This window comes from Sus scrofa, chromosome 3, assembly GCF_000003025.6.
Source record: "Sus scrofa isolate TJ Tabasco breed Duroc chromosome 3, Sscrofa11.1, whole genome shotgun sequence".
Taxonomy (NCBI): Eukaryota; Metazoa; Chordata; class Mammalia; order Artiodactyla; family Suidae; genus Sus; species Sus scrofa.
In genome coordinates, this window is record NC_010445.4 from 93652753 (window position 1) to 93669540 (window position 16788).

Genomic DNA, 16788 nt, shown 5'->3' on the forward strand with positions numbered 1-16788 from the left:
GGCGGCCTTTCTTTTTCCTTCCCTTGGCTGCAGTTAGGCTCTTGGTTTTCTCCAAGACAAACACTAAATTCTTGAAAGCTGAGGCCGTCCACCCTGGGTGTGAATGCAGATGGTGATTTAGTCTTTGGTTTCTCCAAGTATGAACTTTATTGCCTGAGCTGGTTATTGACTTATGAGCAGATTAAAAGGAAGGGAAAAAGTCTCTCCCAGCTAAAGACACCCACCAGACTTTTCTGAAGTTTAAAGTTGAAATTCAGCAGCAGTTTGGCTGTAGTTGAGGAAAGGGAATTTGGGCCAGATTCAGCCTTCACATTCAAAAAGTGTTCAAGGGTCCAGCCTTGCAGCTCTAAGGAGCATAATATCCTCCCTTAGAAAGGGAAAAGTTGGCTTCCAACATTGGTTGCCTCAACCTTGGCCTTTGCCGAGAAGATAGAGGCAATTATTCAAATAATTCAAGAATCCAGAGGGAGCAAGGGGGACCCTAGTTTCTGCAGACGGTGTGGCATGATGGTTACCATCAGATATCCTGATCAGGTCACCCAGGGCCATCTGGACACACACAAGTCCTCTGGGTCTGTTGACCCCTCATCTTTGGCTCAGTGAAGGGGGGTGGCTTTTTAGGGGCTGGGGCTGAATCTAGCACAGATAAGTCTGGCCAACACAGAGTTTTAACTTTTCTTCCCTTCTCTTCTCAAAATGTGTGTGCTCTTAGGAGGGGACACTGCTACGCTTCCTAATTCTCACCGTTTCCTGATTTTTACACCCACTCCACACACCCACAGAATAGAAGCCTGGTAAGGACTCTCTCTGCTTTAAAGATCCCATGATTAAGATATTCACGATTCATCCACCTCTTGAAATACTAAAATCATTTTGCTGAAAAATATTTGTTGATATGAGAAAAATATTCACCACCTAATGCATGTGTAACAGTGATAATGCTGATACTAGAAGGTCATGTACTGAAATGTGAACTGTGGAAAACTCAGCTTTGAGATGAAAGGTGAGTTGTATTTTTCATCTTTCTGCATCAGATGTTATCATACTTACTAGTTTCTATCTGAGGCCTGAATGAACTATAAGCTCTCTGAGTGTAGGGTCTGTGCTAATGTATTTCTTGGTATGTCCACAATGGCAAGAACCATTTCAAGGATGCAGGAGCCATTGGCTAAATAGTTGTTTAATGAATTAATGACTGCTTTTCTGGGTTGTATAAATTGCTCATTGAACATCTAATAATTTTATCAGTACTAAAGAGTAGGGAGAGCAGTAAAAACATACAAAAAATAAGATGTGCTCTAATGAAAATTTATATCCTTAAATGCCTTCATTAAAACAAATATCAACAACCCACAGAAGCTTGAATACTGGATGAATAAACAGATGTTGAGCAGGGCTTCTGCTGCAGTGTCAGCTTTGGTAGGAGACATTGTCAGGTCCAGGGACCCCCAGCCCTGGGGAGCTTCTCAAGAGCATGCAGAGTCTCCCCCGGAATGTCAGCACGGGACCCTGAGACCCCCAAGCCACCTAAGGGCTGATCTGCTGGCCAAGGGAAGGGGAGGCTTTGAACCTGGGAGCGTTTATGGCTTTGACAGTCGAGTGAACTGACTTTTTGTTATAGAAAATGGGACTCTTTATTTATACCCAAGAGTAACTGGAACGCTATGGAACCCGCTTTCGATTTCATTAGAAGAACACAGGTTGCTGGAGACTCTTTTGAGCCTCTGTGTGCGCCTCCTGAGGCAGCGCATTAAGTGAATTCTACCTGTCAGTGATAAGAGCTGTACTGTCCTTGAAGGAGCCTTGTTGTTGCCCGCCCGTGTTTGTTTCTTCCAGCCTGCTGCCCCTTGCAGTCCTGGTGCTCAGTCCGTGCCCAAAGTCGTCTGCAAACGTCTGTCCGTGGAATAAAAGGGGATCCTCAGGCAGCTGGGTGTGCTCAGTCAGGCTGCTTGGTGAAGGTCGGAGGAGTAAGAAAGCGGGACGGAGATGACGCATGCGCCTGTGAGGACGCCGCGGCAGGGGGCGGGGGAGCACGCAGTGGTTGTGTGCATGGGTGGGAGCCTTTAGACAGCCTAAGCTTCTGGGCTCAGATCAGGTGCAGCTGCTCCCCCAGGTGCTTGCACCCAGGCCTCTTCACAGGGTCTCTGTTGCCCGTGGGGTGTGGGGAGTCCGCATTATGGCTTCATGTAAATGAGCCTGGGCAGAAACTGTGTCCTGTTTCTGGTCTCCCCCCTCCCACCAGCTTGCACTTGCTAAAAGCTTGCTGTTGATTCATCGACTGGCAGGGCAGGGTAGGGGTAAGCTCTCAACTTGGCTGTACATCAGAATCACCTGGGCGGCTTTTAAAGCTCCCAGTGCCCAGGCCCACCCTGGACCAGTTACATCAGAATCTCTGGGGGTGGGACCCCGTCAAGAAGACTTTTTAAAGACCCTCTTCTTATGCCCATGCCCTGCAGTTGAGACCAACAGAGGGAGCCAGGTTGAGAGCTGGGAATATACTTGCATTCCGGCTGCCTATCCTGGCCTCATCCTAGCCCTGGCTGACCCCCATACACTCTCTAGAACACATACTTGGGCTTAATGGCAGGGGTGAGGCTGAGGTGATCCCCGCCATCTGTGGGGCTGCCTCTGGCTGTGGAAGATGTGACAAGGTCACCAGCAGCGTGGGCTGGATTTCTCACAAGTGCGATTTATGAGGCAAAAATTTCTCTCTTCATAAAAATGTCCCCGGTTCCTGTTGCGAAGGGTAATTGAGGCTTTTAGCTTCTGTGTCACGGTCATCACCCATTTCTTTATATGCCTGGTGGTATCGCCCACGGGGAATTAAGTCATATTCTTGGTCAGTGAGTAACATAGAGGTAGCGTGAACTGGACATCCAGGCCAGGTGACTCAGCCAGGACCAGAGTCCCTGGGGAGCATCTCTTCCTGTCCCTGTCCCTGGGTTCACTCAGACCACGCCGGGGGCGGGAGGGAGCAGAAACATCTGGAACGGCTCCTGCTTTCTTGTCTGTAAAAGGGGGGTAACGTGAGGGTTAAAGGAGGCCATGAATGTGAAAAATCTGGTGTGTAGTGGGTGATGGCTCATTTAAGCCACCTGACTGCTGCTTGCATTTCCACCGTTCCTCCCTTTCCCCACAGGGCCCCAAACACACAAACACAATTTTACCTGCAGCAGGAGCTGAGAAAGATTGGTGCACTGAATTCCAAACACCGGGGGTTCGGGCCAGAGGTAATACTCTTGGGGGATTTTAGGCCCCTTCCCCTTCCCTGCCATGAAGTCCTGCCCTCCCTCCCTTCAGTGCGCAGTCCAGCTGCAGGGCTCGCCCCTTCCCTGAGAGGGAGCCCCCTAGTGGCAGGCTGAAGGTCCCCTGCACATCTCTGGCGGCCTTCTCACCTCACCTGCAACCCTAAGTGGTACATAGACCCAGGAACAAAAATCTCTATCATTCTTCCTCTTGACAGATAAGGGAACAGACTCAGAGAAGCTTACCTTTTTGTCCAGGTCACAGAACTAGTTCCTCTATTCCAGTCATTTTTCCCAGTCTCGCTGCCCAGCTTTGACTCTGGGGATGAGAGCGCCCCCTGGAGGGTTCTCCTGGGAGTGGAGTCTTGAGGCTCGCTCCCCAGGGCCAGGGTGTTGAACTGAGAAGTCAAAGGACTGCAGATGGGGAAGTAGGCTGTCTGGGCAGAGAAAGGATGGGCCATGAGGGTTGGTGCAGGCCAGGTCCACTGCTCCAGTGCAGCCGAGGCACTGACTCATCAGGAAAAAGTGGCCGATTGTTGACTAGCCAGCGAGTTTGTCCTGAAAGAGCGTGTCCGTGGTGCTAGAGAGACTCCAGGTCTGAAACGGTTAGAATGGTGATGGCAGGAGACCGAGGCAGGCATGTCACGGGGAGTGTGTTCAAGGCAGTGAGGGTTCCTAGTCCTGGTTTTCCCAGTCAGCAGCTGGTGGGCTTGGGACCAGCTAAGCTCTCCGTGCCTCTGTGAACCAATCTCTAAAGTGTGGATTCCAGTCGCTATCTCAGTGGGCTGTTAGGAGGATTGATTAACATGTAAGAGAGCTCTTGTCAAATTCCTGGCCCAGAGCAAACCCAGTGTAAGTGTTTGCTGTCATCCTAACATCCATGAAGGTGCTGGCACATGGCAGGTACTTCACACCCAGTGAATCTGAATTTATTCATCCTTTTCAAGGAGCAGGAGGCAGCAGGGCCCTGTGTCTCTAGATGTCCCCCCCGCCCATGACCCAGCTCTGCCTGGTCAAGGTGGGCAGCCCAAGCTAGGGTTCAGGTTCAACTTAATTGGGACTTGAAGACATTCTGTGTGTGCTTTTTGTTTGTTTGGTGCTATTTGGCGAATCTCAAATAAGTGAAATGTTTTTGTTTCAATTTGCATTTCTCAGTTCTGACCCCATCACTATGGGTCATTATTTCATTTTCCTCCTAATCTCAACCCAGAGATTGACTAGTGTGTGGCTTGAGCTTTAGAATTTATAGAGCAGCCTCATGTGAGAGTTCACGCAGGCCTCCCAACCAGGAGGTGGGGTTTGTGCATCATCCCCGCTTCAGAGATATGGAAAGTGCAGCTAAAGACTTGAAGTGACATGTCTGAGATGCAAGTAGGCTTCAGTATGGATCTTCCAGTGTCCAAGCCTATAATGTTCTTGCCCCCAGATACTTTCCACTTGATTTTTAACATAGCTCTACAGAGTTATACATTTTAAATTCCCTTTCTGGAGTTCCCGTTGTGGCGCAGTGGTTAACGAATCCGACTAGGAACCATGAGGTTGTGGGTTCGATCCCTGCCCTTGCTCAGTGGGTTAACGATCTGGCGTTGCCGTGAGCTGTAGTGTAGGTTGCAGACGCGGCTCGGATCCCGCGTTGCTGTGGCTCTGGCGTAGGCTGGTGGCTACAGCTCCTATTCGACCCCTAGCCTGGGAACCTCCATATGCCGCGGCAACGTCCCAAGAAATGGCAAAAAAGCCAAAACAAAACAAACAACAAACAACAAAAAAGTAAATTCCCTTTCTTTGTTTCTTTCTTTCTTTCTTTCGCCACATCCTCGTAATGTGGAAGTTCCCAGGCTAGGGGTCAAATTGGAGCCACAGCTGCCGGCCTACACCAGAGCCACAGCAACGCCAGATCCGAGCCACATCTGTGATCTACACCACAGCTTATGGCAATGCCGGATCCTTAACCCACTGAGCGAGGCCAGGGAACAAACCTGGATCCTCATAGATACCAGTTGGATTCATTTCCTTTGTGCCACGACAGGAACTCTGAGTATGAATATTTTTATGACTCTTGGGTCACCTTGTATTATTGACTTCCAAAGGAACCAAGCCTGTTTGTCAGTTATCCATCCATGTAGGCATTCCTTGCTTTGTTTAGCCAGCTACCCATCCATCCAACCATCCACAAGCTTATCTATCCACTCATCTATCCATCCATCCATCCATCTACACATCCATCCAGCCATCCCCACATCTACCCAGCCATTCATCCACCCGCCTATCCATCCATCCATCCATCCATCCATCCATCCATCCATCCATCCATCTGATGTATACTGACGTTAAGTCCCAAGTGAGCATACATTCCGGTAGATGCATGTGGATGTGGGTGTACTGGGGAAAGACCCTGCCCTGCTCTCTATCCTGTCCCCTAGTTTCTACCCTTTTCCTAGACCAACCCCCACTGCTGCCCTGTCTCCCCCTGAGCAATGCGTTCCCAGGCTCTGCCTCTGCCCCCACCCCACACTTCCGCTGCCCTCAGCTGACTCCCTCCTTGATGCTGGCAGCCCTGGCTTCCTCAGCTTCCCTGTGCTTATTTTGGAAGGTCTGGCCATTTAACTGCAGCCGCTTGGAGTATTTGGTTCCAGCTCTGTCCCCAGGGCCTGGCTAGTCTAGGGTCTATGCCGGAGACAGCCAGCCTGAGTCGGGGAAGGTCGGGCCCCTGAGGGAGAGGAGGCTAGCAGTAGCTCAGGGACGTCCTCAAAGGCCAGTGGCCTATTGTGGGAGAATTGACTGTGGGTGAGCTTGACCCCAGGCTTCCCTCATGGCCTTGGAAGGTCACAGAATGTTTCTGAGATGCTCTGCTCTCTCCTGCCTAGAGCCTGTGGCCCACCAACCCCAGGTTGTCATAGCATGTGTGTGTGTGTGTGTGTATGTGTGTGTGGACATTGGGAAGCACTGGAGGGGACCTTTTAAGGTTTTTATTTAATTAAAACTCCTATCTGGAGTTCCCGGGTAGCTCAGCAGGTTAAGGATCTGGTGTTGTTACTGCTGTGGCTCTGGTTACTGCTGTGGTATGAGTTCAATCCCTGGCCCGGGAACTTCTGTATGCTGCAGGCATGTCTCCCACCTCAAAAAGATAGTACTTTCCGTTTCTTTATTAAATAAGTTAAACATTGCTTATTTAATAAAGAAACAGTAGAAAGCAGAGATAAGCCATGAAAAAAATTATCTTTGATTCCACCATCTAGCAGTGGCCATGTTCACATGGGGTGTGCACCCTGCGAAGGGGACTAGAGTGGCTAAAGGGGGACTTGGCCAGGCCAAGGAGGGCATGAGGCTGGGAGGTGTGGATTAAGGCCAGATTATTCTGTGTCACCAGGAGCCCTGTGGAGAAAGGTCATGGGCCTTGTCCTCAGACCTGTGGTCAAAACCTGACCCTGGCCTCTTCCTAGTTGTGTTTGACCTTGAACAAGTCACTCAACTTTTCTGAACCTTTACTTGCTCATCTCTGAGATGGGAACGGTAGCATCTACCTCATGGGATGAAATGAGAATGAACGCGTCTCGTGCCTGGCACGTGGTAGAAGCCGTTTGGCAGTGGCAGTCCCTCCCCAGGGAGTTTGGATTGTCCCCTGTGCAGTTGTATTTCAGCCAGGGCGGGGAAAATCGATTCATGACTGTGTGGCTCTTTGAAGATCATTTACAGGCTCACAGGACCCAGGCCAGTGAGACATGAGAGGACACGCACCATCCTCGGCTGCTGGAGAGGGGGCTTCATTGGTGCAGTCCTTCCTGGGAGAGAAGGTAGATGTTAGGCCTCAAGACACTTGAAAACCCCATTGCCTCCCCTGTCATCCAGTGATGCTCCTGTAAATAACTGTCTGATGGAGATGACAATGGCATTCTATCTTAATGTTGTTTGCCACGGAAAAAATGACATGTAAGCTATCAGACGACAGAGCACATGCGTGTAACCCTGACATGTAAACACTGCGAGTAATGAGTCAAGCTTGAAGTCCAGGTTTGTTAACCCAAAACGATGTTTGTAATAAATCATTGAAGGGAAATAACAAGCATGGATGTGCAGGTGGATTTCATATTTGTAAAAATTATGCTTGTACCCACATTTGTATAGAAAATGTTTTTGGATGAGTTCTAGGCCCTCATCCTTGGGTTTAAGACACCCTCTATTCCTTAAACAGAGTTTCCCGAGGCCAGCTCCAGGGAGCATTAGTTCCTGGTGGCCAAATCTGTCTGGACTAATTCAGAAACAAGCCCTTCTGCTTGCAGGGTTCGTGTTCTTCAGAATGCTCCCCAGATCAGAAAACAGACCCCTTCCTGCCTCAGTTGCCCCTGGATGGGGTTGGGGAGGCCTGTGAAGACCAGCTTCCCTTGGCCCTGTCCGCCCAGGGGAAGGCAGGCTTCCACCGAAGCCAGAGAGGCTCTGTGCATTAACCGTGTAAGGAATAGAGGGGGTCAAGGTCAACACTGGCCTTGGGACATTAGCCCAAAAGTATTTAGGGGAATCCATTATGTGCAATGCGATGTGCCAGGTGTACAAAGATGAATGAGCTACAGCTGTTGCCCTAAGGAGCTCAGCCTAGTGGGGAGACCCAAACCAATCCCTTTTTTTTAGGGTTGTACCCAGGGCATATGCAGGTTCCCAGGCTAGGGGTCAAATTGGAGCTATAGCTGCTGACCTACACCACAGCCATACCCCCACCAGATCTGAGCTATGTCTGCAACCTTCACCACAGCTCATAGCAACACCAGATCCTTAACCCACTGAGCAAGGCCAGGGATTGAACCCACGTCCTCATGGATCCTAGTCGGGTTCATTAACTGCTGAGCTTTGAAGGGAACTTCCCCAAACCAGCTTGATGTGATTGATAAATGGGGAGGGGGGTGACCCAGGAGAGGAGGGGGTGCCCTCCTTGGGGGAGCAGGGAGCAGTCTTTCCCCACTGCACCAGAATAGTTATCCATCAATGTAGGCATTCCTTGCTTTGTTTAGCCAGCTACCCATTAGCCAACCACCTAAGGGATGGTTCCAGAAGCTTATACTCTACAGTCTTGACCCTGTCATCTTTAACACACAAGCTTGTGATTGAAGGACAGTCATTTTTAGGAAATAGTGATTTTACAGGGAGATACTGCCCCATGTGCACTCCGGGGGTGAGGGGTGTAAGCATGCACACACACACACACACGCACACACGGGCATGCATGCGTGCAAATTCACAAGCCCAGAGTGAGCTGAGAAAAGTCAGCTTCGCCTACAGTCTGACTGATTCCTCTAAGGATCATCAACACAAACAATGCAGGGGTGACTCATCGCCTGTGACTCACAGCGCTGTGGGACTAAGGTCCTGCCCGCACAGGGCAAACATCATAGTATTTGTCCTTCTGTCCCCTGAGGGGGAGGGTTCCCCCCAGCCCAACCTCCACCTCTAAACCAGGTGAGCCTGGACGGGGGCAGCTTATGATGTAGAAAGTAAGGGAGCATTCTAGAGAAACTCACCTGATCTGGGCAACAGGGGTGATGGGAGGCGGGGTTTCTTTATTCAAGGATTTACAGAAGATGTATTTCAACACAGCATTCCCCACTGGGCATTCAGAACAGGGTATGATTCCCCCCCCCAAAAAAAACCAAACGATTTCTTGGTATCTTTTCAGGAATCCATTGATTGTGCAAAGTGAGGTTAGTGTGCTGGAGTGAGGAATATGGGGGTGAGGTGGGGAGCAGAAATTCCCAGTTGAAAAGTCAGAGAGGGTTTTGGACCATTGAGGCCACTTCCTCCCACCACCCTGGGCCTTGTGACTTGCTGATTCCCTGTCCTCGCCTTTACCCTCTTCCAGCTACCATCCCCCCCCACCCCCGCCCCAATCTGGCCCTGCACTCAGGGCTGGAGCCCGAGGGGAGGGGCTGCCCTGCTCCTTGCTGGCAGCTTGACTCTCTTCAGCTGCTCCTGAGAACACTGTTCCAGAGGATCAGGTTCCTGCCTCTGCCCCCGGGATTTATCAAGCAGTCACTGTGGATCTGCGATGTCTAGGATGATAGGGGGATGAGGGTGGGACAAAAGAGGCCAGTCCTTTAGCCAGGAGCCAGGAGTCCCATGTGATGTACCTAGGGAAGGGGAACTTTAAATGTTTACCCTGGGAGTTCTCATTGTGGCTCAGTGGAATCCGACTAGGAACCATGAGGTTGTGGGTTCAATCCCTGGCCTTGCTCAGTGGGTTAAGGATCCGACATTGCTGTGAGCTGTGGTGTAGGTTGCAGACACGGCTCAGATCCTGTGTTGCTGTGGCTGTGGTGTAGGCTGGCAGCTACAGCTCCGATTAGACCCCTAGCCTGGGAACCTCCATATGCCGTGGGAGTAGCCCCAGAAACGGCAAAAAGAGAAACAACAAAAAACAGAAAAAAAAACCTCTTACCCTGGAGTGGAGGTGCACAGAAAGACTGTCTTTCGGAGGCCAGCCTTCAGTTTGGAGATGCAGTTGCCTTCTAGACCAAGCATCCATAGTTCTGGGCAACCAGATGCCCAGGTCAGTAGGTCAGTAACTTGGGGATGTCCCAGTTTGGAGGAGATGTGGCCTTTATCTTTGAGACAGTCAAAGGAATGCCTTTAAGGCATCCTTGGTCTGAAAGGGAAGCTGGAATTTCTCCCTTTCCCGTTTCCCATCCTTCAAAGCAATTAATTAATGTTGGCAGCGGGAACCCACGGTGGGCAGAGGAGCCTGGGACTTCCACTCCTCCCGCCAGAGCCACTCACAAGCGAAGCCTGAAGTGTGGCCTTGTCTGTCAGATTGTTGCAGAGACTGAAGGAGCTCTTTGATAAGAAAGTGCTAAATAACAAAACATGAATTATAGAGAACGTAGAAACCAGGGCCTACAGATTGGTTGGCTGGATGTCAGGCCCCTAAGGGTCTTCTAAAGACTGGACCTCTCCCTCCTCTTGGAGGTGGTCACCAGGCCAGCACCTGGGAGCAGGCAGCCTCCTGCAGGACCACAGGGCAGAGGTGAGGAGTTAAAGAAAGGCAGTGAGACTGCTGTGCTGGGGGTGGGGAGCAGAGGGACAGGGAGGAGCTTGGGAATGGGGACAGGGAAACAGCACAGTGCCGCCTGGGTGGAAATGATGGGAGGGGGCCCAGTAATGTGTCCTGGGAGCGGGGGGAAGCAATGGAACAAGGTTACAGTATCAACGGCTAGAAATCTTGTGTGTTGACCCATAAGGACTGTGGCAGGAGATGGAACTTGCATAGAAATGTGTGCCTCTCAGATACACAGGGACAGCCAAAAAAAAAAAAAAGAAATGGTGAAGATGAAGGCTTGGGGCAGAAGGCTCACCTCAACCTCAGGACCAGGGGTGCCCCCGCCCCTCTGCCCAGAGATGGGTCCTCAGACATCGTGGGGGGGCTGGTGTGGGGAGAGGAGTCTGCCTGGAGGGACAGAGAGGGATCTAGGCATTGGAAGTGAGGTCCAGAGTCTCTGCTGACCAGACACAAGGGCCAGGCCTTGCTCTCCCTGCCACCCCCACCCCATCCTGCCCGTGAACTGCACACTCACAGCAAAGAGCTGTTCGATTCCGGTGCCTGTTGTGGGAGAAGGAATATGACAGCCTCTGCCCGAAAATTGTCCCCTACTCGTCAGTGTCAGACACACCCTGAGCGGCAGGGGTGGGGGTGGGTGCGGTGAGTGGGAGAGGCTGGCCTTGGATCTGGCCCGGAAGGAGGGTGGTCTTCAGCCCTGTGTGGTCCCACTGGGACTTTAGTGCTCAGGCTTCACAAAGGAGCATGAAGACAGATGATAATAATAATAGCTATTCCTTTTGATCTAGCACTTGGCTGTGCTCTAAGTACTTTGCAGCTGGAGGTCCTCACCACAGCCCTACTGTCAGCACCCCGATTTTACAGAACGAAGGCAGGTGCAGAGAGGTGAAGGAGCTTGCCCAAGGTCATAGGGCAGAAGGGGAGCAGCTGGATTCCAAGCCTGACAGTCCTGCTCTCTTGGGCCCGTGCTCCAACCCCAAGCCCAGCTGATCTGAGGGCACATTTTCCCTTGGAGTGTCTTCGCAGCAGATGCCACCGGATTCAGGCTGGGCACTGTAGGGCCTCTGGGATCTGTGCCCTGGGCTCAGGAGGAGAGAGGCCAGCTGGGCAGCGGGGCCTGGGGGTCCGAGGTGTGCACAGGGCATGGGCCCAAGTATGGAGTTGGGAGTGGAGGGGATTGGAGGGTTCAACTGATGGCAAATGCAGGCCAGTTCTGTCTATAAACAAATAAAACTGAGCCACAGTGGGGCAGACACATGTCCTGGAGACAGCTCTGCTTTCGTTTGTGGATGTGGGTGTGTGTGTTTTTTGTGTAAGTTGCCAAAACACCCTGAGCCAGGCTGGTGGAGGGTGGGCCCTAGGCTGCTCCTGATGGATGCCTGCTCAGGTCCCCGAGGCCCACAGTGTCAGATGGCTGAACACACTGTAAGCTCCGAAGAAGAAAAACAGTCACCTAGCTCACTGGAGTGGGGGTACTGGGAGGGGGAAGGGAGGAGCCCCTTAAACTCAGGCAGGTGCTGCCCTTCAGAGAAGACTCAGGGGATCTATCTCAGACTTGACCAAGCAGGACAGAGAGGTGGGTTCCAGGCCCAGCCCTGCCTTGTCCCTGGGAGACCTTGGGTTGGTTGAAGCCCCTCCAAGCCACATCCAGACTGGGCACTCAGATGCTAGGTCTGGCTCTTGTCTCATTTGCGCTTCTCACTAGGACACCTTCCTGGGAGCCCTGCTCCAAGCATCTAGCCTCCTGCTGGCTTCTGTGGGCAAGGGCACCCATGTCTAAAGTGGGCTTTCTAGGGTTCCCACTGTGGCTCCACAGGGTTGGCAGCATCTCTGCAGTGCCAGGATGCAGGTTTGATCGCTGCTGCCCCCAGCACAGTGGGTTAAAGAATCGGCAATGGTCGCAGCTGTGGCTCAAATCTGACTCCTGACCCAGGAACTCCTTATGCTGTGGGGCAGCCAAAAGAAAAGAAAAAAGTGGGCTTTCTCTGCCTCAGCACTTGACTCTGAGGGCTGGATTATCTTTTGTTGTGGAAGCCTGTCCTGTGCATTTCAGAGTGTGTAGCAGCCTACCTGCCTCTACCCATCAGATGCCAGGAGCACCCTGTCGCTACAACCCAAAATGTCTCAGGACTTTGACAAATCATCCCCATTGAGAACCACAGGTCTAAGGGGAAGGCTTCGGTCCAGAGGCGCCTCGGGACCAGCAGTAGCTGGACTGGTGGGACTTCGGGTGGTTTCCCTTCATTTTCCCTGGGTCCTCGACCTTTTGTCTCTTGTCATGGGAATGGGAACTCAGCCTTGAGGTAGAGGAAGAAGGGAGGTTGTTTGGGACCCGGAATGCTGTATTAAGTCAGGTTGGGCAGGCTGGGGTCACAGACTCTCCCCTCAGCGCTAGGAGGGAGGCACGTGGTCAGAGAAGGTGGTGGGGAACCCAGATTTATTTCCTTTGAGAACAGCTTCACTGGGTTGCAGAAATCATGCCCGCCTGATGCATGAAATACATCCAGTTGGAATTCTCTAGAGGTGCAGCAGGTATTGTTACTGCAGCAGCTCAGGTTGTTGCTGTGGCGCAGGTTCAATCCCTGGCCCTGGAACGTCCACATGCTGGGAGCGTGGCGAAAACCCCGAAGCCAACTCAACTAGAAAAGGAACACACCTAATGGTTTTCTGGTGCCATGGTGGACCTTCTTCCTCCCAGCCACTTCTTTTTTTTTTTTTTTTTTCCTATTTCTTGGGCCGCTCCCGCAGCATATGGAGGTTCCCAGGCTAGGGGTCCAATCGGAGCTGTAGCCACTGGCCTACGCCAGAGCCACAGCAACACAGGATCCGAGGCGCGTCTGCACCACAGCTCACGGCAACGCCGGATCGTTAACCCACTGAGCAAGGGCAGGGATCAAACCCGCAACCTCATGGTTCCTAGTCGGATTCGTTAACCACTGCGCCACAACGGGAACTCCCTCCCAGCCACTTCTGATGGTTTCTGTTCCCACTGCCTCTCTCTCCTGGGTGGCTGTGGATTCCCCACCCATCACACCATGTCCAGTCCTCCTTGCTTCTTACCAGGCCATTGCAATAGCTCCCGTAGCTTTTCCTGCCTCCAGTCTCTCCCCCATCCACCCTCACCCCGATCTGCCCTTCATACACTAAAGTGCTTTTTTTTTTTTTTCCCCCTGAGAAACAGATTTTCATATCGTATTCTCCTGCTTAAAACTCTTCAATGGCTCCCCACGGCCCTCTGGATAAAGCTGGGGCTCTTCAGGCTGCCCACTCAGCTTCTCACTTTGCTCTCACTCATTGCCTCGGCCTCATCCCCGCTGTGCCTCTCCTCCTCATAGTCCTCCCATTTCAGACCCTTGCAGCTCTCCTCCCCTGTGCCATGCTGTTTCATACCTCTGTGCCTTTGCACATTCTACTTCTTCTGTCCAGAGGCTCTTTGTGCTCTTGGTTTATTGGACTCCTATTCATCCTTCAAAACCCAGGTTAGGGACCATATTCTTTGTGAAATTTTCCCTGATTGAGCAATTTGTTTCCTTCCCTGACCTGCTCTCTTACCCTTATCTCAGGGATTTTTGTTTTTTGTTTTTTTTTTTTTTTTTTGGTCTGTCTCCCCTACTAGACTAAGAACTCCCGGAGAGAAGTTCCTTGAACTCAGTGATGCCTAGCCCAGAGCCAGGCACATGGCATAGCCCAGTCAGTGTTTGCTGAGTTGATTTTAATTCAGAGGCAGAAGGAGATTCAGCCCTGTTATCATGGCAGAGGCCTCTCCTTAAGAAGGTCTTGTATTGCTGTGGCTGTGGTGTAGGTCAGCAGCTGTAGCTCTGATTCGACCCCTGGCCTGGGAACTTCCATATGCCTCAGGTGTGGCCCAAAAAAAAAAAAAAAAAAAAAAAAAAGGTTTTGACATGCCGAGAGAGAAAGACTGCCTTTCTTAGCATGGGAGCTTTGAGGAAACCCAAATACAAACCAGTGTAGAAATACACGGCATGTTATTAATGTGGTGCCATTGGTTCCAAAAGAGGAATTTAGAACCTTGAACTTGAAAGGGCATTCTGAGACCCAACATTTTTGGACTTTGGGGTTTTTGTTTTTGTTTCATTTTGTTTTTTGGTTTAAAGGATAGTTGATTTACCATATTGTGTTAGTTTCAGGTACACAGCAAAGTGATTCAGTTGTATAGGTACATACATTCAGATTCTTTTCCCTTATAGGTTATAGGATATTCAGTATAGTTCCTGGTGCCGTGCAGTAAATCCTCATTGCTTATCTGTTTTATGCACAGTAGTGTGTACCTGTTAACCCCATTCTTATCCACAGGCCAGGAAACAGAGACCCAAAGAAGTGATGTGCCCTCTCCTAGCACAGCAGCTGGGATGAGAATGCAGTCCCTGTCGTCCCGTATGGGGACAGCGACCCCTCTGAGGAGCAGCCCGGGTGACTGGCTGCAGGTTGGGACTCAGCCTCCTCCCGCAGTGGGAACAGAGCCCCCGCCCCCGAGGGAGTCAGGGAGGCGAACTGCATCCCCGTCCCCCACACAGCAGGTCCTCACAGAGGCCAGTCCGCCCTCCTGCTGTGTGCGGGGAAGGTGCCAGCACCGAGGCCAGGCAGTTCAGAATCAGGAAGTCTGTCGGAGGCGATGAGCCAGGCTTTCCAACAGGAACTGCTGTTTCCTGAGAACGCTGTGTTCCCCTCTTCTCCCTTCAGAGCCCCGTCCACCCCACCGCACCCCACCCCGCACGGTCACCCATTCCTGCAGGTTCAGCCTCTGCTTCCCAACCTGCATCCCAGCTGCAGCCTCCCTCCGGAGGTCCCACCCCGCCCGCCCGCAGGCCAGCTGGACCTTGGCCTTGGCTGCCACATCGTCACCCTCAAGGCCTGAAACCTGCCCTGGTCTGGGTGACACAGGCAGTTCGTCAGAGCTGCGGTGGTGTCGTGCGAGCTTGTGTTATGGGACAGGAAAGGGTCTGACCTTGGACCAGGTGCTGCGTTGGCTCCACAGGGCATGAGACACACGGCCCCTGCTCGCCTCTCCATCTCCCCGCTCCCGCTCTTCCCGTAACCTGTCGTCCAATGCGCCGTGTCTCCATTTCTCTTGGACTTGACCTCCTCGCTGAGTTAAATGCTTTTGGGCTTGGGGGTGGGTGGTACATGTCAGGGAAGTACGTGGGCCTTTCGGCTCTAAACTTGCAAAGGCCAGAGACACAGCTTTTCATCTTTGGAGGTTCAAGGACAAGGCCTACCTTCCTTTTCTCTCTTGTTTTCTTTTTTTCAGTATAGCTGCCACCACCCACCCTCGATGCTGTGGCAAGACTGAGATGTCCATGACAGGGACATCAGATCAGAGGACACAGTAGTCCTCCCAGCCTCTCACAGGAAAAGGTCAAGCGAATAGGATACTTTGAGGCCGGCTAGAGTTTGACCCTAAATTAGGAAGCAACGTAGGACCACCTTTTTCCTCAGAGTCAGACTCCAGAGCCTTGGACCAAAGGGCCTCTTCCCTGCCCCCCCACCCCCACCCCAGGGCCATACCTGAATCTCAGGGGAGCAGAGGCCAGCACAGAAGCAGCAGGGGCCCATCGTGTGGGCCTGGGTGGCCCGGGTGGCCTTCCTGGGGACAGACTCAGGCTCCACTAGTCTGAAAGGAGCAGGCTTGAGGTGGGGGAAGAAGAGCCATCGAGGGCTGTTTGCAGCAAGTGGGGAGAAGGACAAATCTGTTCTAAGGGAAAGCGACTCCTGGGCCTTTCCTCTCTGGACTCAGCCCCTTGCTGGCACTGTTCTGGCTTGGCCTGCAAGGGGCCACACCCTAGTGCCCCAGGTCTTTTAAACCGGCACAGTGACTCCACCCACTGGCGCTCCTTGAATTGGCCCAGGAGGGCTGTGGGAAGGCACTGAGAGAACTTTTCTCCTCTCCAGCCAGAGGGCCGCACCTGCACCTCCCTGCCCTGACATGCCAGCTTTATTTATTTATTTTTCCAGGACCGCTGTGAAGCATCAGGTGGCAGACAACAAAAGCCACAGACGTGGGAGGTTGTGAGGGTTTTTACAGACCCTGCCTTCTTTTCTCAGGAGCCCCAGGATGTCTGGTGACCTCTGGGATTGTGGCATTGTGTCCTAGTTGGGTGACGGCCCTCTCCCACATCTCAGGTTTCTCCAGTTGCCTCAAACTCTTCCATAAAACTTGCCTAGATAAAATGGAGTTGCAAGGCAGTTGGTGGAATGAAAAAGCGGGCCCAGCCAGATCTAGGTCGCAATGTTTGTTTTCGCTCTTGCCAACGGTGAGAGCCTGGACGAGCTCCTAGCTCCTCGGGCCCGGTTCGCTCATCTGCAGGATGGGGGCGCTGTCTTCCAGGCTGGCTGTGAGCAGCACTGCGATCCGACGTGCAGACAACAACGTGCATCGTGCATGTCAGGATGTAGGTGCTCAGTGAGTGGTACCCAACACTCGCTCTGGACTGGAAAATAAACAGCCGTCATGGTAATGAACATTTCCAGAACATGCCAGACCCTGTG

At 52.0% G+C, this 16788-nt stretch overlaps 1 long non-coding RNA gene across 1 annotated transcript; it reads right to left on the bottom strand.

Annotated features, from left to right (window-relative positions):
* LOC110260019 lies at positions 453–16117 on the bottom strand. Its single transcript, XR_002342725.1, has 3 exons — positions 15808–16117; positions 3492–3682; positions 453–3008 (listed from the first exon to the last, which is right to left on the bottom strand). It is a non-coding gene; the product is annotated as an uncharacterized LOC110260019 (long non-coding RNA).